This window comes from Oncorhynchus mykiss, chromosome 21 (assembly GCF_013265735.2).
Source record: "Oncorhynchus mykiss isolate Arlee chromosome 21, USDA_OmykA_1.1, whole genome shotgun sequence".
Lineage (NCBI taxonomy): Eukaryota > Metazoa > Chordata > Actinopteri > Salmoniformes > Salmonidae > Oncorhynchus > Oncorhynchus mykiss.
Window position 1 is genome coordinate 43395738 of NC_048585.1, and position 26806 is coordinate 43422543.

The following is a 26806-nucleotide window of genomic DNA, read 5'->3' on the forward strand; positions in this document are numbered from 1 at the left end:
GATGTCAATTAGCCTATCAGAAGCTTCTAAAGTCATGACATCATTTTCTACAATTTTCTAAGCAGTTTAAAGGCACAGTCAACTTACTGTATGTAAACTTCCGACCCACTGGAATTGTGATACATGAATTATAAGTGAAATCATCTAAATAATTGTTGGAAAAATGACTTGTCATGCACAAAGTAGATGTCCTAACTGACTTGCCAACACTATAGTTTGTGAACAAGAAATTTGTGGAGTGGTTGAAAAACGAGTTTTAATGACTCCAACCTAAGTGTATGTAAACTTCCGACTTCAACTGTATCTAGCCAACTTCACATACTGTATAGATAACTAGCTAAGTGAATGAAATATCACCATCTACCTAACTTCATATTGGGTGATATATTGGGTCATGGGTGCACCTCAGCCACGCTCAAGGTCCTAAACGATATCTTATCCGCCATCGATTAGAAACAATACTCTGCAGCCATGTTCATTGACCTTGCCAAGGCTTTCAACTCTGTCAATCACCACATGCTCATCGGCAGACTCGGTAGCCTTGGTTTCTCAAATGATTGCCTCGCCTGGTTCACCAACTACTTCTTTGATAGAGTTCAGTGTGTCAAATCGGAGGGCCTGTTGTCTGGGCCTCTGGCAGTCTCTATGGGGGTGCCACAGGGTTCAATTCTTGGACCAACTCTCTTCATTGAAAATAAGAATTTGTTCTTAACTGACTTGCCTAGTTAAATAAAGGTAAAAAAAAATAAAAAAATTCTCTGCATACATCAATGATGTCGCTCTTGCTGCTGGTGAGTCTCTGATCCACCTCTACGCAGACGACACCATTCTGTATACTTCTGGCCCTTCTTTGGACACTGTGTTAACAACCCTCCAGACGAGCTTCAATGCCATACAACTCTCCTTCCATGGCCTCCAATTGCTCTTAAATACAAGTAAAACTAAATGCATGCTCTTCAACCGATCGCTGCCTGCACCTGCCCGCCCGTCCAACATCACTACTCTGGAAGGTTATGACTTAGAATATGTGGACAACTACAAATACCTAGGTGTCTGGTTAGACTGTAAACTCTCCTTCCAGACTCACATCAAACATCTCCAATCCAAAGTTAAATCTAGAATTGGCTTCCTATTTCGCAACAAAGCATCCTTCACTCATGCTGCCAAACATACCATCCTACCGATCCTCGACTTCGGCGATGTCATTAACAAAATAGCCTCCAATACCCTACTCAATAAATTGGATGCAGTCTATCACAGTGCCATCCGTTTTGTCACCAAAGCCCCATATACTACCCACCACTGCGACCTGTACGCTCTCGTTGGCTGGCCCTCGCTTCATACTCGTCGCCAAACCCACTGGCTCCAGGTCATCTACAAGACCCTGCTAGGTAAAGTCCCCCCTTATCTCAGCTCGCTGGTCACCATAGCAGCACCCACCTGTAGCACGCGCTCCAGCAGGTATATCTCTCTGGTCACCCCCAAAACCAATTCTTCCTTTGGCCGCCTCTCCTTCCAGTTCTCTGCTGCCAATTACTGGAACGAACTACAAAAATCTCTGAAACTGGAAACACTTATCTCCCTCACTAGCTTTAAGCACCAGCTGTCAGAGCAGGTCACAGATTACTGCACCTGTACATAGCCTATCTATAATTTAGCCCAAACAACTACCTCTTCCCCTACTGTATTTATTTATTTTTGCTCCTTTGCGCCCCATTATTTCTATCTCTACCTTGCACATTTTTCCACTGCAAATCTACCATTCCAGTGTTTTACTTGCTATATTGTATTTACTTCGCCACCACTGCCTTTTTTTTGCCTTTAGCTCCCTTATCTCACCTCATTTGCTCACATTGTATATAGACTTATTTTTCTACTGTATTATTGACTATGCTTGTTTGTTTGTGTAGGCTATTCCTAGAAGTGAAGATGGAGATAATAGTAACATAATATTCAGTGGGGTGTAATTTGACTATAATTTAGTCTGTTTCTTGGGAGGTTTTCTGTCCTCAGATAAAGAGGGCTATGAAATCCTGTCTACATATGAAGAGGTCCCAATGAAGAGCAGTGGTTCTCAGTCCTGGTCCTGGGGACTCAAAGAGGTGCGCATTTTTGGTTTTGCCTTGGCACTGCACAGCTGATTCAAATGATCAACTCATCATCAAAGCTTCAAGTAGTATTTGTGTATTCATTTGTGATGCTATCCTTGATAAGATCCTGTTATTGTCACATACTACACATGCGTGTGCCCATGCATCTATCAATCCAATGTTATCGTGAGTTGTTATCAGGGATATTATTATAATCCACAATGACCTGGTGATGTAAAAGTCTAATAATTACATTGTCTTCCATATTCCCACAGATACCTTGTAACTGGAGATTCTTTAAACGATTGCCTACAGTTAACGTGTAGGGCACTGCAAGGTTGGGTGACCAGGGCCACCTGGGACTGCCTCCTGGAGGAATTCAGGTGTGTGAAGGCTACCTATGTCCTGCATAACTGTTTCAAGGATGGGGTCCATCAACGCAGCAAGAGAGGCAATCTGTGTGCGGGAGATCTTCACCTCCTACTTTTTCGAAAAGCTGTTCTCTAACACCATAGACTACACTATGCACAACCAAAGGCTCTTTTAAGAGCCATTCACATTGCAATAAGAGTATTCTTCCATTTACTTAGCTATGTCAACTGCAGTTATTCAGTTCCCAATTTCTCTCCCTTTGATTTCTACTTCTCAGGTGATGGTGCTGTTTAGGTAAGGGTGTGATGTCTGTACAAAAACAAAACAGGCTATTTTAAATCACCCATATTGAAAAAATGTAGAACAAGTAGACACCCTATAACCCACACCGACACACTCATGTATCAATCTGATTGATGGATTGTGTTGCGGAGTAATGGGGCTCCTTCCACCTTCATAGAATAGGCAAGACGGCCAACCATGGAGAATAGTAAGACACTTCATTATTTCTATAACTACGCTATATTGTTTTTCCTCGTGTGTCCGTTCATGTTTTTCAGCATAAAGTACTCTGCGGCCACTTAGTGTGGTGTGGACACCAGGTGAGGCTGTCAGGTGCGTGAATGAGGACCCAAAAGCGAATTAACAAACAGAGTTTCTTTAATGATAAACACACGTGGGCTCAGATGGACAGGTAGATTCCGACAGGACAGGACAAGGTTGCAGCAAACACGATGATAGTCTGGTTCAGGCATGAGACACACAAACAAGAATCCGACAAAGACAGGAGCAGAAACAGAGAGAGATATAGGGACCTAATCAGAGGGAAAAAGGGAACAGGTGGGAAAAGGGGTGAATGAGGTAGTTAGGAGGAGACAAGGAACAGCGGGGGAGAAAAGGTAACCTAATACGACCAGCAGAGGGAGACAGGGTGAAAGGAAAGGACAGAAAGACACAACATGACAATACATGACAGTACCCCCCCACTCACCGAGCGCCTCCTGGCGCACTCAAGGAGGAAACCTGGCGGCAACGGAGGAAATCCTCGATCAGCGCACGGTCCAGCACGTCCCGAGAGGGAACCCAACTCCTCTCCTCAGGACCGTACCCCTCCCAATCTACGAGGTACTGGTGACCACGGCCCCGAGGACGCATGTCCAAAATCCTGCGGACCCTGTAGATGGGTGCGCCCTCGACAAGGATGGGGGGGGGGGGGGGGGGGAAGACGAGCGGGGGCGCGAAGAACGGGCTTGATACAGGAGACATGGAAGACCGGGTGGACGCGACGAAGGTATCGCGGAAGAAGAAGTCGAACTGCGACAGGATTAATGACCCGAGAAATACGGAACGGACCAATGAACCGCGGGGTCAACTTGCGAGAAGCCGTCTTAAGGGGAAGGTTCTGAGTGGAGAGCCAAACTCTCTGACCGCGACAATATCTAGGACTCTTAGTTCTACGCTTATTAGCAGCCCTCACAGTCTGCGTCCTATAACGGCAAAGTGCAGACCTGACCCTCTTCCAGGTGCGCTCGCAACGTTGGACAAAAGCCTGAGCGGAGGGGACGCTGGACTCGGCGAACTGAGATGAGAACAGCGGAGGCTGGTACCCGAGGCTACTCTGAAAAGGAGATAGCCCGGTCGCAGACGAAGGAAGCGAGTTGTGGGCGTATTCTGCCCAGGGGAGCTGTTCTGACCAAGACGCAGGGTTGCGAAAAGAAAGACTGCGTAAGATGCGACCAATAGTCTGATTGGCCCGTTCTGCTTGACCGTTAGACTGGGGGTGAAAGCCGGAAGAGAGACTGACGGAAGCCCCAATTAAACGGCAAAACTCCCTCCAAAATTGAGACGTGAATTGCGGACCTCTGTCCGAAACGACGTCTGACGGAAGGCCATGAATTCTGAAAACATTCTCGATGATGATTTGTGCCGTCTCTTTAGCAGAAGGAAGCTTAGCAAGGGGAATGAAATGAGCCGCCTTAGAGAACCTATCGACAACCGTAAGAATAACAGTCTTCCCCGCTGACGAAGGCAGTCCGGTGACAAAATCTAAGGCGATGTGAGACCACGGTCGAGAGGGAATGGGAAGCGGCCTGAGACGGCCGGCAGGAGGAGAGTTACCGGACTTAGCCTGCGCGCAGACCGAACAAGCAGCCACGAAACGACGCGTGTCATGCTCCCGGGTGGGCCACCAAAAACGCTGGCGAATGGAAGCAAGCGTACCCCGAACGCCAGGGTGGCCGGCTAACTTGGCAGAGTGAGCCCACTGAAGAACGGCCAGACGAGTAGGAACGGGAACGAAAAGAAGGTTCCTAGGACAAGCGCGCGGCGACGGAGTGTGAGTGAGCGCTTGCTTTACCTGCCTCTCAATTCCCCAGACAGTCAACCCGACAACACGCCCCTCAGGGAGAATCCCCTCGGGGTCAGTGGAGGCTACTGAAGAACTGAAGAGACGAGATAAAGCATCAGGCTTGGTGTTCTTAGAGCCCGGACGATAAGAAATCACGAACTCGAAACGAGCGAAAAACAGCGCCCAACGCGCCTGACGCGCATTAAGTCGTTTGGCAGAACGGATGTACTCAAGGTTCCTATGGTCAGTCCAAACGACAAAAGGAACGGTCGCCCCCTCCAACCACTGTCGCCATTCGCCTAGGGCTAACCGGATGGCGAGCAGTTCGCGGTTTCCCACATCATAGTTACGTTCCGACGGCGACAGGCGTTGAGAAAAATACGCGCATGGGTGGACCTTGTCGTCAGAGAGGGAGCGCTGAGAAAGAATGGCTCCCACGCCCACCTCTGACGCGTCAACCTCGACAACGAACTGTCTAGAGACGTCAGGTGTAACAAGGATAGGAGCGGATGTAAAACGATTCTTGAGGAGATCAAAAGCTCCCTGGGCGGAAACGGACCACTTAAAGCACGTCTTGACAGAAGTAAGGGCTGTGAGAGGAGCTGCCACCTGACCGAAATTACGGATGAAACGACGATAGAAGTTCGCGAAGCCGAGAAAGCGCTGCAGCTCGATGCGTGACTTAGGGGCGGGCCAATCAATGACAGCTTGGACCTTAGCGGGATCCATCTTAATGCCTTCAGCGGAAATAACAGAACCGAGAAATGTGACGGAGGAGGCATGAAAAGTGCACTTCTCAGCCTTCACAAAAAGACAATTCTCTAAAAGGCGCTGGAGGACACGTCGAACGTGCTGAACATGAATCTGGAGTGACGGTGAAAAAATCAGGATATCGTCAAGGTAAACGAAAACAAAGATGTTCAGCATGTCTCTCAGGACATCATTGACTAATGCCTGAAAGACAGCTGGAGCGTTAGCGAGGCCGAAAGGAAGAACCCGGTATTCAAAGTGCCCTAACGGAGTGTTAAACGCCGTCTTCCACTCGTCCCCCTCCCTGATGCGCACGAGATGGTAAGCGTTACGAAGGTCCAACTTAGTGAAAAACCTGGCTCCCTGCAGGATTTCGAAGGCTGAAGACATAAGAGGAAGCGGATAACGATTCTTCACTGTTATGTCATTCAGCCCTTGATAATCTATGCAGGGGCGCAGAGACCCGTCCTTCTTCTTGACAAAAAAAAACCCCGCTCCGGCGGGAGAGGAGGAGGGGACTATGGTACCGGCGTCAAGAGCTACAGACAAATAATCCTCGAGAGCCTTACGTTCGGGAGCCGACAGAGAGTATAGTCTACCCCGGGGGGGAGTGGTTCCCGGAAGGAGATCAATACTACAATCATACGACCGGTGTGGAGGAAGAGAGGTGGCCCTGGACCGACTGAACACCGTGCGCAGATCGTGATATTCCTCCGGCACCCCTGTCAAATCACCAGGCTCCTCCTGTGAAGAAGAGACAGAGGAAACAGGAGGGATAGCAGACATTAAGCATTTCACATGACAAGAGACGTTCCAGGAGAGGATAGAATTACTAGACCAATTAATGGAAGGATTATGACAAACTAGCCAGGGATGGCCCAAAACAACAGGTGTAAAAGGTGAACGAAAAATTAAAAAAGAAATGGTTTCGCTATGATTACCAGAAACAGTGAGGGTTAAAGGTAGCGTCTCACGCTGAATCCTGGGGAGAGGACTACCATCCAGGGCGAACAAGGCCGTGGACTCCCTTAACTGTCTGAGAGGAATGTCATGTTCCCGAGCCCAGGTCTCGTCCATAAAACAGCCCTCCGCCCCAGAGTCTATTAAGGCACTGCAGGAAGCTGACGAACCGGTCCAGCGTAGATGGACCGACAAGGTAGTGCAGGATCTTGAAGGAGAGACAGGAGTAGTAGCGCTCACCAGTAGCCCTCCGCTTACTGATGAGCTCTGGCTTTTACTGGACATGAAGTGACAAAATGACCAGCAGAACCGCAATAGAGACAGAGGCGGTTGGTGATTCTTCGTTCCCTCTCCTTAGTCGAGATGCGGATACCTCCCAGCTGCATAGGCTCAGCTCCCGAGCCGGCAGAGGAAGATGGTAGTGATGCGGAGAGGGGGGCAACGGAGAGCGCGAGCTCCTTTCCACGAGCTCGGTGACGAAGATCAACCCGTCGCTCAATGCGAATAGCGAGTTCAATCAAGGAATCCACGCTGGAAGGAACCTCCCGGGAGAGAATCTCATCCTTTACCTCTGCGCGGAGACCCTCCAGAAGACGAGCGAGCAAAGCCGGCTCGTTCCAGCCACTGGAGGCAGCAAGAGTGCGAAACTCAATAGAGTAGTCTGTTATGGATCGATTGCCTTGACATAGGGAAGACAGGGCCCTGGAAGCCTCCTCCCCAAAAACAGATCGATCAAAAACCCGTATCATCTCCTCCTTAAAGTCCTGATACTGGTTAGTACACTCAGCCCTTGCCTCCCAGATTGCCGTGCCCCACTCACGAGCCCGTCCAGTAAGGAGAGATATGACGTAGGCGACACGAGCAGTGCTCCTGGCGTAAGTGTTGGGCTGGAGAGAAAACACAATATCACACTGGGTGAGGAACGAGCGGCATTCAGTGGGCTCCCCAGAGTAACACGGCGGGTTATTGATTCTGGGCTCCGGAGATTCGAAAGCCCTGGAAGTGGCCGGTGGATCGAGGCGGAGATGGTGAACCTGTTCTGTGAGGTTGGAGACTTGGGTGGCCAGGGTCTCAACGGCATGTCGAGCAGCAGACAATTCCTGCTCGTGTCTGCCTAGCATCGCTCCCTGGATCTCGACGGCTGAGTGGAGAGGATCCGAAGTCGCTGGGTCCATTCTTGGTCGGATTCTTCTGTCAGGTGCGTGAATGAGGACCCAAAAGCGAATTAACAAACAGAGTTTCTTTAATGATGAACACACGTGGGCTCAGATGGACAGGTAGATTCCGACAGGACAGGACAAGGTTGCAGCAAACACGATGATAGTCTGGTTCAGGCATGAGACACACAAACAAGAATCCGACAAAGACAGGAGCAGAAACAGAGAGAGATATAGGGACCTAATCAGAGGGAAAAAGGGAACAGGTGGGAAAAGGGGTGAATGAGGTAGTTAGGAGGAGACAAGGAACAGCTGGGGGAAAGCGGGGGAGAAAAGGTAACCTAATACGACCAGCAGAGGGAGACAGGGTGAAAGGAAAGGACAGAAAGACACAACATGACAATACATGACAGAGGCAACACATAGATTCCTGTTGAACACTGTCTCTTTTAACTACTTTATTTTCTCAATAACAGTCTCTCTCCTTAACTTCATCTTTCTCTCGTCACCCTAAATCCTCTAGGTTATATCAGCTGTGTCGGTGAACCCCTCCTGCATTGGAACTGGCTATATAGAGGCCACAGCATGATCAGAGGTGAGAGATGGTCAGGTCAACAGGAAGTATTATTAAAGAGATACTTTACATTGAAATACAGATAGAGATGCAGTAGTCCCAGAGTTAATGATCCAAGGTCAGGTTTGCACCTCATGATTATTATGACTAACAATGTTAGAATAAAAAATAAAAACAAGGCTTTAACATGCTCTCTCTCTCCATCTGTCTCTCGTCTGCAGATATGTTTTGATGTGAGAGGATGCCGACCCGCAGACCTATCATCACCACCTCACCCACTTTTAAGATAGCCTTTGGGCTGACTAGAGACTATTATGTAATTGTGATGAACTGAGAGAATATTTGGGTTGCACTGTGATTCATTAATCATATGCTGCCTTCCCTGCTCCTATATTCTTACCTCTTTCCCTTTCTGTCTTTTACACCTCTCTCACCACCTCTTTCTTCATCGGTTTTTATAATGCACAAGAGATGTGCATTGAAGTACAGATTGAACTTGTATTTATAATGCATGTATTTATAACACTTGGATAATGAACTTCTTTCAACAATGCGTTTCACATTCTCTACTGGTTGAAATTAAGTCTCATTTGATGAAACACTACACCTAACCTGTTTAACAGATGCAGATGAAGGGCATTAGATATTGACATGAACCGGTTTTAGAGTATTTACATGATGCATAGGAAGTGTAGTGTACTGTTTTTTAAATTCTATTTCTGTATATATGAATTACAAATCAGCCTTTTAATTAGTTAAATCCTGTTTCTAGTCTATTAGTTACAATGTGTAACCATTGATGTCCCAGGACCAAGATTGGTAAACACTGTTGAAGTGTATGATTGTAATACATACATACATGCATACACAGCATCATTCAAAGACTGGAATTTGATACTCCTGGTAGTGGATATGACATTCATACCTGAACTGCACCTTTATTTGCCAAGGTAGAGTGCATGATCAGTGAATATATTCAATGTACAGGCTACAATGTGAGGATCTCATGCATGGTAATTACTACATGTAAATACGACTTGCATCCTTGGCACAAAGTTATATTCTACTCAATCCATAGGCTTCATTAATGTCATTCAGACTGTTTTGAAGTTGATACAACTGTCTATGATAGCTGAGATTCATAGCTAGGTTCTGAACTAATATGTATACCGAACGTTTGGGCCCATACACAGATCGGCTAGATAGCTACACATCCATAGGGCATACAGGTATTTTTATCCTCCACTGCACAATAAGCAAGAACATAACTAGCTACTTTATTTAATCTATCTGCATTGCGTGGCAATTATAAGCAAGGCAAGCTTACAAAATAGTACATTCAATTTGCAGTAAATGCTTTAGCTAGCTAGAAAATTTACATTCACTGTTTCACAAGACGACTGCCTGGTTTGCTGGTTGTTTCAGAATTAGAATTTCATACTCATGTCACAACATCATAAAGCTAGCCAGCTAACTGGCTAATGTTAGCTAGTCAGCTAACTTGCTTGAAATGTCGCATACATGGTGCAACATCCAGGCACACAGGAAGCACCAGGATTCTCTGCGAGAGAGACTGAAGAGGCGGCAGAAAGACCCCACACAACTCGGTACAGGTCGCATTTCCAATGTAACGCTTGCAGCATTGCGTTGCAGAGGCAGTTGCAGTGCGTTCTGTGTGGTGCATACGTTGGATTTATCGAACGTATGTATCAAACTATGCCTAGACGGCTTGGCATGTAGTGAACGTTGAACTTTGCACACATATTGTTAAGGGTTGCGTCAATCGAATCTGGTATCAGGATAAATATGACATTGAGTCACCGATTGTATACTATGTATTTTTTATTAGCTAAGCAATAAGTGGTAAATGCAATTTTCGTATATACATGTTCGCTGTAACACCACAAAGGGTAGAACAGAGAACTGACTTGTTCCTGACAAAGTTATTATAATATACTCTGACAGAAGTAGTTCCTGCTTCCGAGCTGGCCTGTCAGAGTAGAGACTGGGCGTGGTTTAAACTCACTCAGCCTATCGTTGATTGTTGGCGCCCGAGCTGGTCCTGGGATATCTGTCTGACTGACCTGAGCCTCACTGCCTACTGATTCATCTGACCATCACTGATGAGCTCGACAGTGTAAGGTGTGACCAAGGTCTACTATATTTGCATAGACAAGTACAGAACAACAATAGAAAGTACACTGAGTGTATAAAACATTAGGAACACCTTCCTAGTATTGAGTTGCACCCCACCTTTTGCACTCAGAACTCCCTCAATTTGTCAGGGCATGAACTCTACAAGGTGTCGAAAGTGTTCCACAGGGATGCTGGCCCATGTTGACTCTAATGCTTCCCACAGTTGTGTCAAGTTGGCTGGATGTCCTTTGGGTGGTGGACCATTTCTTGATACACACAGCAAACTGTGGAGTGTGAGCAACCCATGTCTCAAGGCTTAAAAATCCTTCTTAAACCTGTCTCTCCATCTACACTGATTTAACAAGTGACATCAATAAAGGATCATAGCTTTCACCTGGTCAGTCTGTCATGGAGAAAGCAGGTGTTCCTAATGTTTTGTTCACTAGATGTATGTGTTACATGCTGTTGCTAATTTGAATGAAGACTGGATAAGAGTAATTGCTATGAGCCACTTTGCCATCACTGACTGACTGCATCACATTGACATTCCATTTCCTATCCTTTCCCTTTTTTTTCCTTCCTCTCTCTTATCCCTGTCTTTTATATTATTCCTCCAGTCTTAAGCGCCCATCACCCATGGCTGCATCCAGAGTCTGCTGCTCAAGTTCTCTGTCCCGGAGCTCTTCGAAGTAAGCCAGCCGTCTATGGGCACCTCTTCCTCCACGCTAGTCATCTCCGTGGACCACACACAACTCTGTGTCATGATTGGGGGTGGGGCCTTAGCTCAGAGAATGGGGCCCAAGAGCATTTCCGGTCAGTGCAGCTACACAGTCTTAGAAATACTCTCCAAAATATGTATTGTTCTTGATTAATCAAGAAATCCCTTTGTTTTTACCTCGTCTTTCATTCTATACTTCGTTTAATCATCCCCTCCACAAAAAGATTGTTGTGCTGGTTGAATATCTAAGCGATCTCTCCCTTCTCATTGGAGCTCTCTCCATTCAATCACTTATGATTGGCTGATCTATCTTTTTTGTTGTTGTCCTACCCTATTGACTAAGCCCAAGTCTTCTCTCCCCTCTCTGACGCATCACCAACAAGCATACAGACGAGAGTCTTGAAGACTGCTCTTTCCTCAGCACCTGTTTCCACATGGACACCTGTAAATACAGTATGTGCACTAGGGGATCGACAGCCTCCAGAGGCAGAGGGGGGTCTGATGGGTTCCCAAGTTTGGGACATGGAGGTGGGACTATACCAGGGAGAAGAAGACGGCAATGTGGAGAAACTGTTCCCCCCTCAGGTGAGAGAAGAGGAGGAATAGAGGGAAGGGAAAAGGGGGAGGCTTATGAAAAGGAAGGAGGGAGAGACTGGTGGGGGGTATTTTGGTACACGTCTCTACAGCTTTGGATTTTCTAAATTCATATACCTTCGTAAACCCCAAAGGGGGACATTAGGAAAATGTCTGTCTACATAGTTATGTCCGCTACCTCCAAAAGTAGTCAGATGTGGTTCTTAGGCAGTCTGATGCTGCAGTTCGATCCAGCCTGATCCGGTTTTGTCCCACATCACAGTGGATCTGTTGTGGCATCCGTGTCCTGGAAAAGTTATCTGTGGTGATGGCCGACCCTCCCTGGGACATCCACATGGGGCTGCCCTATGGAACTCTGACGGACATTGAGATAAGGAAGCTCCACACCCCCTTCCTCCAGGACGACGGCCTCCTTTTCCTCTGGGTGACAGGCAGGTACCTCCACTACCTCCACCAATCAGATATGAGTGGAATAGTGTGTTACTAATCGACCAATCAGCTGCCAGGAGAGCAGTACATGCTAATGAACATGCACTACAGCAGAAAGGGTCTGACAGAGCGGTTTAATGATAGAAGCCTTAAACTCCTGATTTTGGATTATGTTGATTGGTGCTTTGACATCTTTCACTTAGAATTTACAATAGACTGTTTTAATCTCCATGTTTCTCCCTAGCTCTTTTCTTTAGGGCTATGGAGTTGTGTGTAGAATGTGTTTCTTTTGGGGTGAGTCTCTTTATTCATCAAACTTTGTGACTGTTGACTTACTTACTGGCCCAATCTGACTGTGGGTCTTGCCCTTGCTTTCTCTCGTAGCTATGAGCGTGTTGATGAGATCATTTGGTTGAAGACCAACCAGTTACAGCGATTTTGGCATGTATTGTGATATGTTGTGCGGCATCATACCTCTTATCTGAGTCTGGGCTCAGCTTTGGGCAGTTTGGTGCAGTCAGTTGGGTGTATTTACTGTTATTATTGTGTGTGTGTGTACACAAGTGTATTGATGTGTGTGTTTCTCCTCAGGTAGGTGTGACTGAAAGCCCCCAGGGATTCAAGAGGGCTGGACTGTGATGTCATTGTGGCCAAGGTCAGGGGTCAAACACAATGAATCCATTTGATGTGACATTCCCATCCCAAGAGAGCCCTGATTTGTTTTAACTCAACCCTCTCCTATATCTCCCTCTTTGTCTCTACCTCTCTCTTTCTCCTATCTTAGGTGCATTCCATCAACCACAAGCCAAATGAGATCTGTGGGATGATTGATACTTTCACCTGGTAGCCAGGAGATTGAGCTCTTGTGAGGCAGACCTCACAATGTCCAACCCAACTTGTACGTGTCTCTGTATTTATTGTATGTTGCTATTTTTCTAAGCTGCATTTATTTATTTTTTCTCTCTCTCTCTCTCTCTCTCTCTCTCTCTCTCTCTCTCTCTCTCTCTCTCTCTCTCTCTCTCTCTCTCAATTGGAGGGCATGCACCTAAGATACCTCTTGAACTCTGATCACCTCTTGGACCCTGACGTTGTGGCTCGCTTCCGGAACTGCCACCCAGACGGAGTCATTTGCAAACCAAAGAACATTTAGAGAGTCGTATGTCGGACTGTCTTCAGTTTATTCATCTTTTTGTACCGATTACAATATTTTGTAATGAATAAGGTTGAAGGAAAAATATCTTCATTAGATATTTGCACATTTCCCAATATGAAGCTAAATGAATCCACCAAAACATTTTAGTATGCAAATTATCTTTTGTATTGCATTTGTTAGTAGTACATTTCAGCCATTCCCATTACAACAAGAATAGAGTAAAATGTTAGGATCTTTGATTTCCATTCAAATGGTTGAACATTGGGTAAATCATCAATGTTTTTGTCACCATTATTGGGGATTGCATACAGTGCTTTCACAAAGTATTCTCACCCCTTGACTTTCTCCACATTTTGTTGTTACAAAGTGGGATTACAATTGAATAAATTGTCATTTTTGTCAACAGTATGCAAAATACTCTGTCAAAGTGGAAGAAAATTTAAACAATGTTTTTTATTAATGGAAAATCAAATATTCCGATTTAGATAAGTATATCAACCCCCTAAGTCAATTCATGTTTGACTCACCTTTGGCAGTGATCACAGCTGTGAGTCTTTTTCTTGGTCAATGTCCAAGAGCTTTGAAACCTGGATCGTATACTATTTCTAAGGTTTTCCTGATTTCAGTCTGCTTTCCAACAGATACTGGGAGACAAACCCACCTTTCAGCAGGACAATAAACCTAAAACGCAAGGCTAAATATACGCTGGCGATACTTACCAAGACGACATTGAATGTTCCCCCGTGGCCTAGTTACAGTTTTGACTTAAATCGTCTTGAAAGTGTACGGCATGACTTAAATGAATTGTGGAGTAAGTACTATGTTGATCCATCCTCAGTTTCCTATCACAGCCATTTAACTCCAACTGGTTTAAAATCACCATTGGCCTCATGGTGAAATCCCTGAGCGGTTTCCTTCCTCTCCGTCAACTGAGTTGGTGACTGGGTGTATTGATACACCATCCAAAGTTATTTTTCGCCACTAACCAATTGGTGCCCTTCGTGAGGTATTGGAAAACCTCCCATGTCTTTGTGGTTGAAATTCACTGCTCGACTGAGGGACCTTACGGATAATTGTATGTGTGGGGTACAGTGATGAGGTAGTCATGAAGAAAAGTTACACTTATTGCACACAGGATGTCCAACTTGTTTTTTATTCCTGAAGTTATTTCAAATGCTTTGAAGACTTAACTCAGGACAGTTCAGCTTTTCATTTTTAATTCATAAATCCATTTTGACATTATGGGGTATTGTGTGTAGACCATTGACCCCAAATCTACATGTAATTTTAGATTCAGGCCGTAACAACAAAATGTGGAAAAAGTCCAGGAGTGTGAATACTTTGAAGCCCTGTACATTCTTCTCACCAAACCCCCAGAAGTGGTGTCAGTGAGATGCTATTACCTCATCACTCATACAACTATTTCTCAATTTGTATCTAGAACTTAGATTTCTACAAACACAACACAATTAGAAGTGGGGGGGGGGGGGGGGGGAATGACATGCCCTTAAACTAGTATGTGAAGCATCTGTTCATGAACTTCATTGATGTTCCCCAGAAGATTTCATGAGAAGTCAGTCAAGGTAAAAGCTGGATGTAAGATGGAGAGGGCATTGCTGCCAAATAAAGTGTAGACTCAGTCAGTTAGGCAGGGCACTACTAGAAGATTGCTGGCACCAAAATTCATTTCGCTTTGGAAATGTTTCAAAAGGCACTCTCGCACATCTGAGCTATCTTTGTTGCAGGTGCATGGTAACCGCTGAATAAAGTGAGGGGGGAAAACAGAAGAAACCCGCACACTGCTCATTATTAAGCTTTACGTATCGGCCTCGAGGCCTTCGTCAGAGCTTTGGAAATGTTTAAATTAAGTTAAAAGAAAGGCACAAACTCTGAAACTCATTAATGTCTTTATCAGCTACTCCGATCAGATCTAGTTACCATGTTTTTCTCAGCAGGTGAGGACACTGTCAGGATATTTAAAAAAAAAGCCTGTATTTAAAGTTGGGAGTGCTTACATTCTTACGCATGCACTCCACACACGTACATTGTAATATTGTTGTATGGTGGTATTATACATTTTGCATTGTAGGTATGTATTTGTGTAATAATGTTATATGATGTACCGTTTTATCTTTTGTGTGTGATTTAAGTGCCTTAATGTGTTTGGACTCCAGGAAGAGTAGCTGCTGCCTTGGTAGCAGCTAATGGGGATCCCTAACTCATACAAATCATATTCACCAGCTAGTATTTTAAAGACACTATTGTTTGCAGTTTGTGGTCTTTTACCTGGCCCTAGACCAAACCAACCCAGTAATTTACACCCCAACACACACATTGGAAAAAAGGAACGTAGAAATAAAAAGGGTGGGCAGAAAAACAAAAGGAAAATAATGCAGTTAGTATGATAACGTTGTAAACATTTCTCCATTACATTTCTCCACCTCCACTAGCTACATTAGCAGTGCACTTAGTCTTTCTCTGTAGTGAAGAACTCAATCTGCTGTGATTATATTCCTCCTCTCACAGTCATCCCTGAAGGGAGAGTTGAGAACGATGTATTTATGCACCACTGAGTAGGTGAAGTCTCAGTCCTTCACATTCTGCCCCATTCCCCGTTCTGTTGAGCTAGAATAATGGCTGCCATAGTGGAGGGGTGAGAGTTCATTTTTTCGGGGTGGTGATGATGATGATTGGACAAGCCCAGGTAGTCCCTCCCTGATTCAGTCTTTATTCTTCCATTTGATGCCTAATGAACACTACCCAGGCTGTCGAGGCTGCTCTTACTCAGCAGGTTGCGTCCACTGCGTTGAAGTTGCTGTCCATCTGGTGTCTAAAGGAGAGGCGAGCCTTGGTGGAGAAGTAGATCTGGGATCCACTCAGGCTGCTACCGCCCTCGCCCTGGCTACCACACGACACCGTAGACGACAGGCGAGGCTTCATCTCCTCTCTGGGGACTGGAGGGACGGAGCGAGGTGGCGTAAGATGAGGCGACGAAGAGAGAAGACAGCGGGTTTATTGAACCGCTAGCACACAACGTTTTAGAATCTTTTCTTTGGCATGTCTATACATGTCTACATTGTATGGGATGATTTGATAATGCAATTTAACATAGCTAATGGTATGAATGATCCCTCAGGCATCTTTAATGTAATGCAAATATAACATGACATGCACTGATTTGACATTCTAATAATATAAACATCTAATAGAGGATATCCATTATGAAGTTATGGGTGGAATTAATGAGCAACTTATTGATTGACAGTTATAGTACTGGGAGATTGACATTATGGACTACCATTAGCAGAGCCCCAAGCATTTCTTTAACACAACCTAATTGACATTCCTGGTTATATCAGATCACTTGTTTCAACATGTATTCCAATATACGGTATGTGTTTGATAATCACGAGTGCAGCCTTGGGAAGTTATTCTGACATAATGATAATGTATGTAATAGCGTATGTAATGGAATAGATAACTGTTCTATGCATGAAGTACTATGAAGTGGAAGTAGTTCTCTCACCTGCAGGTGGGGGGCACTGTTTAGCCTTGCATCGTTCCTTACAGCGTCTGTACCAGGAGAAGCACTTGAGGACCTTCACACCCATGCCTGGAGCTGAGGAGGTCTGCGAGAGAGAGAGAGAGAATGAAATAAATATTTGACTATTTTTGAATTGCTATCTTGTAGTTGCACAGCTTTTACCCATCAGCTTTGTCTTAATTGCCTAGGCATTTGTTTGTTTGGAATTACTTCTTAGAATCAATTACTCATTTCAAATCACAAGATAACATATCAACCCACAACCACAAATAACTCTTAGCCAACTGATTAGCCTGGCCTTGATAACAGAAAACAATTATGAAATAAAAACAACACGGCCATCTGCTATCAATTAACCTTTATTAACCAGACAATACTGAGACGATGTGTCTTTATCTCATCATCACTCACAGGGTTGCCATAATGGTATTAGTCCGGTCTAGTACACTAATCCAGTGGAATTAGTCCAGTAATGTCACTGTGAGGGGACCAAACAATATGAAATGACCTGATGACACCGCGATGACTGAGGAGGCTTAGCTAATCTCTGTCTTGTCTCTTGTCAACAGTAGACGAGCATTCACACAAACACACATACAGTTGAAGTCAGAAGTTTACATACACCTAAGACAAATACATTTAAACTCAGTTTAACAATTCCTGACATTTAATCCTTGTAAAAAAATCCCTGTTTTAGGTCAGCTAGGGACCACCACTTTATTTTAAGAATGTGAAATGTCAGAATAATAGTAGAGAGAATGATTTATTTCAGCTTTAATTTCTTTCATCACATTCCAAGTGGGTCAGAAGTTAACATACACTCAATTATCATTTGGTAGCATTGCCTTTAAATAGTTTAACTTTGATCAAATCTTTCAGGTAGCCTTCCACAAGCTTCCCACAAAGCTGATGTAACCGAGTCAGGTTTGTAGGCCTCCTTGCTCGCACACGCTTTTTCAGTTCTGCCCACAAATGTTCTATAGGATTGAGGTCAGGGCTTTGTGATGGCCACTCCAATACCTTGACTTTGTCGTCCTTAAGCCATTTTGCCACAATTTTGGAAGTATGCTTGAGGTCATTGTCCATTTGGAAGACCCATTTGCGACCAAGCTTTAACATCCTGACTGATGTCTTGAGATGTTGCTTCAATATATCCACATCATTTTCATGTCTCATGAAGCCATCTATTTTGTGAAGTACACCAGTCCCTCCTGCAGCAAAGCACCCCCACAACATGATGCCTCCACCCCGTGCTTCACGGTTGGGATGGTGTTCGTCGGCTTGCGAGCCTCGCACTTTTTCCTCCAAACATAACGATGGCCATTATGGCCAAACAGTTATATTTTTGTTTCATCAGACCAGAGGACATTCCTCCAAAAAGTACAATCTTTGTCCCCATGTGCAGTTGCAAACCGTGGTCTGGCTTTTTTTATGTCAGTTTTGGAGCAGTGCCTTCTTCCTTGCTGAGCGGCCTTTCAGGTTATGTCGATATAGGACTCGTTTTACTGTGGACATAGATACTTTTGTACCTGTTTCCTCCAGAATCTACACAAGGTCCTTTGCTGTTCTGGGATTGATTTGCACATTTCGCACCAAAGTACGTTCATTCATGTCTCGGAGACAGAACGCGTCTCCTTCCTGAGCTGTTTGACGGTTGCGTGGTCCCATGGTGTTTATACTTGCGTACTATTGTTTGTACAGATAAACGTGGTACCTTCAGGCGTTTGGAAATTGCTCCCAACGATGAACCAGACTTGCGGAGGTGTTGACATTTTTCCTGAGGTCTTGGCTGATATATTTTGATTTTCCCATGATGTCATTCAAAGAGGCACTGAGTTTGAAGGTAGGCCTTGAAATACATCCACAGGTACACCTCCAATTGACTCAAATTATGTCAATTAGCCAATCAGAAGCATCTAAAGCCATGACTATTTTCTACAATTTTCTAAGCTGTTTAAAGGCACAGCCAACTTAGTGTATGTAAACTTCTGACCCACTGGAATTGTGATGCAGCGAGTTATAAGTGAAACAGTCTGTCTGTAAACAATTGTTGGAAAAATGACTTGTGTCATGCACAAAGTAGATGTCCTAACCGACTTGCTGAAACTATAGTTTGTTAACAGGAAATTTGTGGAGTGGTTGAAAAAAAGAGTTTCAATGGCTCCAACCTAAGTATGTAAACTTCCGACTTCAACTGTATGTACACACACACACACACACACACACACACACCTCCTTTGATAATCCAGCAGTTGGACTTCAATGGGCTACAGCAGATAGCTAAAAGGGCTAATTAAAGCCTTGGATGGAATTACACAGAGGTCACATGACACATACAACACAGACAGGATAAGAGAGGGCAGGCAAATCATGCCATAAAGTATTGTAGCTGCTTAAAGAGATATACTGTTCTGTGGTGTTACCCAAGTTACGTCAAGTCTGTTACTTGTAGGTGTCAATCAAGTCATGTCATAGAGCCCTGAATTAATTTACATACTAATGCTCTCGGCATTTAGCTAGGTAGTCAGTAGGACTCTCAAATGGATTTTGACATGTAATACATGTATTTGCATTGTAAATGTATACATTGATAAATGTATGCAGGCTAACTGAATACCTTTGACTGTATGGATCCATTACAGCTATGCCCATGGCAGTCTATATGTCTTACTCAGCCCTTTTCCACACCATCTAAACAAAAATATGAACGCAACATGAAAGTGTTGGTTTCCATGATTCACGAGATGAAATACAAGATCCCAGAAATGTTCCATATGCACGAAAAGCTTATTTCTCTCAAATTTTGTGCACAAATTTGTTTACATCCCTGTTAGTGAGCATTTCTCCTTTGCCAAGATAATCCATCCACCTGACAAGTGTGGCATATCAAGAAGTTGATTAAACAGCATGCACATTACACAGGTGCACCTTGTGCTGAGGACAACAGGCCACTCTAAAATGTGCAGTATTGTCACACAACACAATGCCACAGATGTCTAAAGTTTTGAGGGAGCGTGCAATTGGCATGCTGACTGCAGGAATGTCCACCAGAGCTGTTGCCAGAGAATATAATGTTCCTTTCTCTACCATAAGCTGCCTCCAATGTCGTTTTAGAGAATTTAGCAGTACGTCCAACCGGCATCACAACCGGCAGGTTGTAACCACGCCAACCCAGAACTTCCACATCCGGCTTCTTCACCTGCGGGATCGTTTGAGACCAGCCACCCGGAAAACTGATGAAACTGAGGTGTATTTCTGTCTGTAATAAAAAAAAAATGTTGGAGAAAAACTCATTCTGATTGGCTGGGCCTTGCTCCCAAGTGTCTAGGTCTATGCCCTCCCAGGCCCAGTCATGGCTGCGCCCCTGCTCAGTCATGTGAAATCAATAGATTAGGGCCTAATGAATTTATTAAAATTGATTAATTTCCTTATATGAACTGTAAATCAGTAAAATCGTTGAAATTGTTGTTGTTGCACATTGTTGCAAATTGCATGTTGCGTTTACATTTTTGTTCAGCATAGTTTACAATTTGCATGTTATTCTTCCCAAAGCGTTAACATGTAGAGACAGGCTTTGTTGGCTTGGTGCCCACTACCCACCCTGCTTTCCTCTCATTGAAGTCACACACATACACGAGCACGCACACAAACTACTTAGCTTCTCGTTGAGGTCCCTGATTCGCCAGAAGAGTCATTTTGCATGTTTTCCCAGCCTGGGTGAAGTGTTACAGATGGCTCGATATAAATGGAAAGGTCATTTTCCGAATGAGCCGACATGACGCTAACGTGGAAGATTCAAAAGTAGCGCATTTTGCCTTTACTAGTCCTGTATTAGCAGATTGACATAGCCGTCTGTAGCGGGCAACAACACAACATTTATGGGGTCCCTTTGTCCTCAGAAATGAACTAATTGATTACAATTAAAAGAGAGGTTGTACTAAATTGAGTCTGAAGAACTCTCTGGTAAAAACCTTTGAGCAGTCTTAGTTTTCAGTGTTGCCAGTATAGCTTTCTATTCCTTCAGTATATCTGAAAATATGGCCCCGAACACTTTGATACTGCCACTTACCTTGTTCCACTGACCTCATGTTTGAAGGCACCGGAATAGAACAGAGAAATTGAATGACTCTCTATTGAAACAATCACATTGCTTTCTATTTTAAAAACCTCTCATGGTCTTCCATCATCACAGATCTCCATTTAGCTCCCGCTCTGTGGCAACGTCAGGAGAGGGTGGCGGTGCTGCCAACAAATCGAGGCTTTCCTTGCAAGCCCATGACCACACATAACAGAAGCCTTTCACTGGACTCTGCTGCAAGTGCAGACATGCAATCTGTAGCAGAAAACCCTCTGACTGGCGTGGGTGTGTTTTGCTGGCTGTAACACTCACTGGCGTGGGTGTGTTTCGCTGTCCCTGCACTCACAGGGACGAGCTAATTTCATAAAGACGTGACAGCTCTCTTACAGTCTCTGAGCGCCTTTGACTCCTAGGGGTCAGGCCAAGGTGGGGGACTCATATCAGTTTTCCCCTCTGTCGAGAGTTAGTCACAATGAGTGAAAATTGCTTTCAAAAACAACTCTCTTTTCTCTCTCTCTCACCCTCTCTCCCTTTCTACCCTTTCCCTCAACCCCTCTCTCGTTCTCTGGTATGGCTCTTATCCATATACAGACACAATGAACCCGTTATACTAAGTTAAATGTTGCTCGGCCAAGCTGTAGGAAGTTGTTCAGATAGACAGACTGATCAATTTAGCCCCTTTGGAATTCCTGAGAGGGAAATAAGGAAATGGTTGAGTCTGTGATAGCACTGAGTTGGGTTAGGACATTGACTATAAAACATACCGTTGTCTTTTATTGTATGGTGTAGTGTACATAGGAGAGTGATGGAAAGAGAGCGGGGTGGGCAGGAAAAAATAACAAATAAGCCTTGTAATGTAGAGCACACATTGGTCAGATTTCTTTTCCAGACCTTTCCATGAGCCAAAGCCTAATTCCTTCTTATTTCTGTAAAAACCCTGAAGAAGATCAAAAGCCTAAACGCGTTGTTTCTACTCTTTGCAAAAAATAAGCTTTTTAAAATGTCATTCCGTTTGTTCTACAAGTGTTGCTGAATCTCCCCTCTACTTCATGGGCCTAAATCTGCACAGAGATAATACATTCGTTGTGTATTAATGACCCACTCAAACACAGTCCTTTTCTCAATCTGGGTCACGCACACAAAATAGACGGTCAGTGGTGAGGAATTTTGGGCCCCGGTCATTACAGCATCTAGTACAGCGAGTCTTTGGCAAAGAACAGCAGTCACAGGGCTTAGAGCAGAACAGCAAAACCAGTCCAGTGGAAGACAGAGCGAGATAGAGAGAGAGAGAGCAAGAGAGAAAAGGTTTGAGAGAAAGGGAGAAAAAGAGGGGGAAGAGAGAGACAGAGAGGGGATTGGAGAAGGAGAGAGCCTGAGAGGGTGGGAGAAAGTAGAACAGTGCCCACCTAAACAGCAGAGAGAGGGGGAAGGCTGGAATTGGGCTTTGGGCCTGTTTTCTGTGCCTGTTTTCTGTGCAGGATCCTGCCAGGGCAGAGCACAGTGGTGACGTGAAGGACGTGCAGCTCTGAACAATGTGGTTTTACTAATACACACTGCCTGGTCATTGACTTATTCTGGCAGTTACTGATTGCTCAATATTGCTAAAATACTCATAGGTTCTCTTATCGCCCTATTATTTGTCATAGGGTGTGTGTGTGTGTGTGCGTGTGTGGATTTATCAAATCAAAGTTTATTGGTCACGTACACACTTTGGCAGATGTTATAGCAGTTGCAGTGAAATGCTTATATGTTAAACGCTTAAATACATATACCTATGCATACATTTGACAGGTTACATACAGAACTATACACAGTGAACAACGTAAAACACACATTCTTTGTGTGTGTTCCTACCTGGAATGTAAAATGGTTTGCAGCATGTAACATAACCCGGAAAGTCAGAGTATATGAGCAAACTCTACAGAAATCTGATTTTCTGTTTTTCAACCTTTCCTATGTCCATTCCAAGTCTTCAGCCTCTTGGGAGACTTAGTGTCTGTCCCAAATGGCAGCCTATTCCCTATATAGTGCGCTACTTTTGACCAGGGCCCATAGGGCTCAGGTCAAAAGTAGTGTAACATGTAGGGAAGAAGGTGCTATTTGGGACACAGACTTAGAGAACTTGTGGCAGTGAGCCTGGGTCTGTAATAGAGCTCGCCAGCTTGTAGTCCTAAAAAATGGGAATGAGTTACGTTTGGTTTGTTCAGCCCTTCCTATGGGGAAAATTAATGGGGAATAGGGTAGAATAGGGTTTTGGAATAAACGCCGAAAATGAGGTCTTAGGTTAACACAGGCTTAGGTGATCTTATATATGTTTTGTTCTATGAGATAATATCAGTCAGTTAACATGACCTTTATGAATTATAAAAGGCTTTGTGCTTTTTTTTAAATGACATAAATGCTTCAAAACTCACAAAAAAATGAGGTTAGCTGATGAAGATAATATCATAGAACAAAGCGTATAAGATCTCCTAAGCCTGTGTTTACCACAGACGCTATTTTCAGTGTTTTCCAAAAACCCTACAAAACTCCATTCATTTTCCCATAGACTTTGCCCAACAAATCATGGCAGAGTTAGTACCTACAAAAAGACGCCATTACTATTTCTCTCTATGCCCCTGAAAGAAGCAGGGCCCCTGCTCCCTTGGCACGATGACGCACATTTAGGCCTATTGGTGCCCAGTCTGCCCACTAACATTAGAACCCTTACCCATCTGCAAAACAGCTATGGAAATGGGAAGTAATACTCAAACACAACTTTTCTTGCAGTTGTGTCAGATCTTTTTGCATAATTTCCCTCTGGCCATTTTCCAATGTTGAATAACGGTAGGCCTATGGAATGTTACCATGGTTCCAGAAGAGGGCCCCCAACAGGTTGAATGAAGTGACAGAACAACAGAGCAATATGGGCTAATTGAAGCTTTCAATTAATCAGTGCATCACCGCTCTCTCTCTCTCTGCCCCCTTGTTCTCTATAATATTTTAAAATACCCGGGTTAAATGCATGGGAGTGTGTTTTAATCCCTGTATTTGATTATTTTCAAATAATATTTTTGCAGGAATCTCCTTGCGAATGATTTTGCCGAAGATTGTATCACCCCCGGGCTGGGCAACCTGAGCTTTTGATTATTTTCAAATACATGCCAATACTTTCCAACCGTATTTCCAAATACAATATTCAACTACTTGTATTTTCTGAATGCTTACTTTGAAATGTATGTGAAAAGTAATTGAGAAATTTCAAATAGTATTTGAACCCAGGTCTGGCAGTAACATCATTTGTTTCTGTTCAAACTGTTTGTCTGAAAGAGGAGTTGTGGGTGTAAATAATAAATAAAGGGAGTTTTTACATTTTCATGGAAGAGGGTGTGCTAACACTCTGACAGGAAGTCTATTAATTAATACACCCTTTTCTGTCTAAATAAAGTGTCACGCATAATATAAGTTGTTTTGGAATCATCTGGAGTTGAGTAGGAAGGATTAGTTTGAACTAAGATAGCATTTTCTCATATCCATGCAGGCTCCATGTATCGCAGAGTTAGAGTGCCGATCCAGGGTCAGTTTAGCCTTTTAGATTATACCGAATGGGGTGGCCTGATCCTAGATCAGCACTCTTACTCTGAGACGCTTGAACACTGGGCCCAGGTCTAAATCATAAAAGCCAAATGAAGGCCCAATATCGAAGTCAACACTGAACAACAATACAACGCTTGCGTATTCTAGTCGTTACGCTTTGAACACACCGACAGAGACATTGCGCAAAATAGTACGCAGCATCGTCTGGATGTGTATGCAACTAAAGTTCAACGTGCACCTTCTGTTACCATTTCTGTCAAGCCGTCTACGCATACAGTTTGACGCATACGTTCATAACATCCAATGTATGCACCACACCAAACGCACTGCAACTGCCTCTGCAACGCAATGCTGCAAGGCAAACGCAGTGTCATTGGAAATTAATGTAATTCCGGTGTACCAAAATGCTTAGTACAGGCGCACTGTACAGCAAGCCTACAACTCTCATGGGACACTCCCACCCAGACACACCTCCTACAGCCAAGTAAACAGCCACACAGCCCCCCTCCCTCTCTATCTCCGAGGCAAGTTACACTTTTCCATAACGTTTAGGCTACTATTTGTCTGTATGTGTTGTGTAAAACCCTCTATTCTGCTTTAAATTCATTAATAGTCTCCTCAAAAGTGTACTGCAGTGAAATAACAATACTGTTCTTATTTATTGAAATTGTAGCTTATGATAAAAGTATGAAAGTCTGTCATTTAAAAACGCAAATTTTAACCTTAAAATAAGCACAATAACCTACCTGATCAGTTGCAACTTTGCAGATCTGGAAGAAAAATGTGCAATTTTCAATTAGGATACCTATACAGCCGAATCAAATTATTGGTTCCAATTCAATGGTGATTTCACCATTTGCAACTTAGCTTGTTCCACTTTCTGATGTCAGTTCTACTAAATGCGACCTCCACAAGACTCGGCACGAGGCGGGCGTTTTATACCGAATGCTAGGTTGATCCTTGCACTGCACTAGATGGCAACATGGAAAGGTTTGTCGAGCGCATGGAGAGCCTGAACTTTAAATAGCTCATCCCTGTGGCCCGAGACACGCCTCCCTCACTACCTCCCTCCTTTTCTCAATGTGGTCTTCAACAGTCTATAACAAGTCATAGTTTAGTCACACACAGACAAATCAGCAGCAGTGTTTCAGTCAGTAGACCTACTGGATAGTAAGGGATTAGAGGGTGGATATAATTCATTTGGATTTGACACAATTAACAAATAAAGCTGAGAAGATTATAATGCACTAGAGGAGTGAATCGGTGATCTGTGAAAAAATGACTGGAGGGATGAATGAATGAACATGGGAATAAAATAGAAGAGTATATAGCATGAGACAAAGCGAGATCACAAAGTCTCTCGCTCTCCTTCTTTCCATGACGAATAAGATTTTCGACAAACGTCAGAGAGATCGTGTACGTATGTGCCTGCATTAACATACCCCTATACCCCCTGGCCTAAACAGATGTAGGATCTTAATTTTAGACAGTCTGCTACAGCAGGAAAATAATCCTGCAGCAACTGGAATTATAAGTAAAAATCATGTCAAATTTCAAAGTGGAAATTACAAACTTCAGAAGCCTTTTTAAACCTCAAATACACTATAAGGTGAACATTTCCTGCATTGCATGAATGTTTTCCTGCAGCAGGGTGATCAGATTAAGATCCTATATCTGTACCCACTCATCGGACCAAGTCATTTCCTTTCAGCTGATTCACAACTGTCCCAGTAAGCACGGACAGGTTGGTTGAGTTTGCTCCCCTCCTTGTTTCCAGGAATTCCATGGTCTTGTAACGGCTGTTTGAAGAAGTGGACCAAAGCGCAGCGTGGTAAGTGTTCATGATATTTTAATAGAACTGAACACTGAATAACAACAAAGAGAATGAACGAAACAGTTCTGTCTGGTGCAGACACAAAAACAGAAAACGACCCACAAAACACAGGTGGGAAAAGGCTACCTAAGTATGGTTCTCAATCAGGGACAACGATAGACAGCTGCCTCTGATTGAGAACCACACCTGGCCAAACACACAGAAATAGAAAACATAGAACACAAAACATAGAATGCCCACCCCAACTCACGCCCTGACCAAACCAAAATAGAGACATAAAAAAGGATCTAAGGTCATTGCGTGACAGTACCACCCCCCCCCCCCCCCCCAAAGGTGCGGACTCCGGCCGCAAAACCTAAACCTACAAGGGAGGGTCTGGGTGGGCATCTATCCGCGGTGGCGGCTCTGGTGCGGGATGTGGACCTCGCTCCACTTTAGGCTTGGCCCACTTAGGTGGCGCCTCTGGAGCGGGGACCCTCGCCGCCGACCCCGGA

The 26806-nt window shown here is 44.2% G+C and overlaps 2 long non-coding RNA genes and 1 pseudogene across 2 annotated transcripts; 2 read left to right on the forward strand and 1 right to left on the reverse strand.

The window, feature by feature from the left end:
* Positions 1-1816: 1816 nt before the first annotated feature.
* On the forward strand, positions 1817-9010 carry LOC118942788. The gene is made up of 4 exons (XR_005038440.1): positions 1817-2102; positions 2366-3064; positions 8200-8271; positions 8472-9010. It is a non-coding gene; the product is annotated as an uncharacterized LOC118942788 (long non-coding RNA).
* A 750-nt stretch (positions 9011-9760) lies between these two features.
* LOC110500847 lies at positions 9761-13305 on the forward strand (annotated as a pseudogene).
* A 1175-nt stretch (positions 13306-14480) lies between these two features.
* LOC118942932 lies at positions 14481-25468 on the reverse strand. Its single transcript, XR_005038609.1, has 3 exons — positions 25225-25468; positions 16807-16909; positions 14481-16234 (listed from the first exon to the last, which is right to left on the reverse strand). It is a non-coding gene; the product is annotated as an uncharacterized LOC118942932 (long non-coding RNA).
* Between the last annotated feature and the right edge of the window lie 1338 nt (positions 25469-26806).